This window comes from Acanthisitta chloris, unplaced genomic scaffold, assembly GCF_000695815.1.
Source record: "Acanthisitta chloris isolate BGI_N310 unplaced genomic scaffold, ASM69581v1 scaffold2777, whole genome shotgun sequence".
Lineage (NCBI taxonomy): Eukaryota > Metazoa > Chordata > Aves > Passeriformes > Acanthisittidae > Acanthisitta > Acanthisitta chloris.
In genome coordinates, this window is record NW_008683029.1 from 21,958 (window position 1) to 24,962 (window position 3,005).

The 3,005-nt window shown below is 47.7% G+C and overlaps 1 protein-coding gene across 1 annotated transcript in view; it reads right to left on the reverse strand.

Annotated features, from left to right (window-relative positions):
• The window catches only part of MOGAT2 (monoacylglycerol O-acyltransferase 2), a 22,338-nt gene that overhangs the window by 11,739 nt on the left and 7,594 nt on the right, over positions 1 to 3,005 (reverse strand). The window lies entirely within an intron of this gene.

A 3,005-nucleotide genomic window follows, 5' to 3' on the forward strand; every position in this document is an offset into this window, starting at 1 on the left:
AAGACAAAATTTGTCCCCAAAATTATCTAAGATCTTAATTTTATCTGCCTACTGCTATATTTAACTGATAAGCCAGGTTGTGTGATCTAAAGGTGATATGTCTTGCCTAAGCTAAGTCCCAGTTTTTAGTCAGCAATAAAAAGAGTGACTTATGTTTGAGAGCTCTGGTAGAGATGGATCTTGTGAAGCTTATACTTTCCTCATTTCACCTCCCTCCTCACTTCTGCATATCCAAGGTGCACATCTCCTCAGCTGAGGTTACCAAAGCACTGTATGAGGGAGGATGGTGATGCTGGGTGTATCTTTCATCATAAGGATGAACTGATAAGTGACGGGGCAGGACTGTGAAAGTGGAGATAAGGGTCTGGACAGCAGCACAGTTTGTTGACTGCTTTTTGAACATAGTATAGGTAGAGCAGTCTACAGCATCCAAAATCCATCCACAGCATCCAAAATCACTCTGGAGGCAACATCAACCCCCAGCAGGCATCACTAGTTATCTGTTCAAACACAGTCTGGCCCAAACAGATTCATTTTAATCTTTTTGGTATATTTTCCACAGGATTATGATGCAGCTGAGCTCAGCCATGCATTGGAATCAGAAAGTCATAAGACTCATTTAGGTTGGAAAAGCCCTCTAAGACCACCAAGTCTAATGGTTCCTTCAGCACTGCCAAGCCCACTGCTAACCCTTGGCCCCAAAATGCCACATCTACATGGCTTTTGAACATTTCCAGGCCAATTCCAATATTGGAATCAGAGACCCATAGATGCATTTACATTGGAAAAGCCCTCTCTAGGAGACATCCAACTAGTCCAACCACTCTCTCAGCACTGCCAAGGCCACCACTAACCATGTCCCCAAGTGACACATCTACACAGCTTTTGAACACTTCCAGGCCTATTGCAGGTCTATCATGAGGGTGTTTAAAATACCCCCAAAGGATTAGAACAGGGTTAAAATATATGGAGATGAAGCAGAAATAAGTTTCCTGGGCAATGCACTGGACTCTGAATTGGATCTGCATTGCTTTTTTCATATCCTCCTTTTAAAAAACCCCAAACTCATTCAGGTCCTGCTTGAACCTTTAATTCCCAAATCATTAATTAAAGTACAGTCAGTTCCCAAGGGATTAAACTCTGTGCTTGTGCAAGGGTGGTATCAGCAGAGGGTGCTCCTTGCACACACCACGGCAGCACAGCTCAGAGCCAGCACACTCCACATGCTGCAGTAACTGCAAATTCACAGTGCCCAGCAAACAGATGTTCATCCTGACCTCTCTTTGCTTCCACAATGGCAAACATGCCCAGGGATCCCTTAAAGGCTGTATTTAAAGCTGCTTCCTAAAATAAACCAGCAGGAAGCTCTTGCTGCCTCCAAATGCTGCTGCTTGGCCATGCTAAGTTTGCTGCCGGGATCTGGGAGGATTAGGAGCCACATTTAATCTTCCCAGAATGTCTAATTCTCCAGGGATCATCAAACTCAATCTACAGATGAATACAGCCCAGGGTGCGGGATGCCAACCCAGTCTGTGTCCCCACATCTAACTTCATTGTTCCCCTGTTGCAGCTGGGACATTGGGCAAGTGGAGGTGTTCAGCCTGGAGGAGAGAAGGCTCTGGGGAGACCTTAGAGCCCCTTTCTGTGCCTAAAGGGGCTCCAGGAGAGACAGAGAGGGACTTTGAACAAGGGCTGGATAGACAGGACAAGGGAGAATGGCTTCACACTGCCAAAGGGAAGGGCTAGATGGGATTTTGGGAAGCAATTGTTCCCTGGTGCAGGTTGCCCAGAGAAGCTATGGCTGTCTCATCCCTGGAAGTGTTCCAGGCCAGGCTGGACAGGGTTTGGAGCAACCTGGTCAAGTGAAAAGTGTCCCTGCTGATGGCAGGGGGTGGAAATGAGATTTGAGGTTCCTTCCAGCCCAGACCATTCTGTGGTTCCATGATTCGATGACTGATAAAATATTGTGGGGAAATATCATTAAGTGATTGCCTGTTTATAATGCTCTTTATATTGTTGGGGTTTTTTTGTTTTGTTTTCTGCTGTCCATTTGTGGAACCTCCCCTGTTTTTTTTCTCAGACCAGCAGGGAGAAAAGCTCCACCGAGTCCTCCCTGCCCTGACCCAGCGAGCTGCAGCCGAACCCAGTACCATGCTCCCTCTACTGGTCTTACTGGTCGTCTTGCCAGGAAGGACGCACAGAGATTACAGTGTGGCATTCATAATGGAGATTCCGTGTCCTTACAAAGGAACAGGAGAAGGGTCATCGCTGATCTGAGCCTGGAGAAAAGGAGGCTCAGGGGGAACCTTCTGGCTCTCCACAACTCCCTGACAGGAGGTGCAGCTAAGTGTGGGTCAGGCTCTGCTCTCGGGGAATAGGTGACAGGACAAGAGGAAAACAGCCTCAAGTGCCAGGGAAGCTGTAGGTTGGATATTAGGGAAAATTTCTTCCCTGAAAGGGTTGTCCAGCTGTGGCACAGGCTGCCCAGGGCAGTGGTAGAGTCACCATCCCTGGAGGGATTTAACAGTCACATGGATGTGGCACTTGAGGGCATGGTTGGTGGTGGCCTTGGCAGTGCTGGGGAATGGCTGGACTTAATGATCTTAGAGGGCTTTTCCAACCTAAACACCATCAGTTTAGGGGCAGATGTCCCCATCTGATTTGTTTTAGCACAACTATGTGTAAGATCCATGCAGGGACACCTTCCACTAGACCAGGTTGCTCCAAGCCCCAACCAGCCTGGTCTTGAAGACTTCCAGGGATGAGACAGCCACAGGTTCTCTGAGCAACCTGTGCCACTGCCTCATCACCCTCATACGGAACAATTTCTTCCCAATATCTAAGTCTATTCTCTTTCTGTTTGGATCCATTCCCCCTTGTCCTGTTGCTCCAGTTGCTGGTGAAGAATAAATCAGGAGTTGTCACATACTGACATTGCAGGGCACCAGGACCTCTTGGATGTTGGTCAAAACTTAGCCCTGTGCCCTGAGTAACCTGAAGAGCAG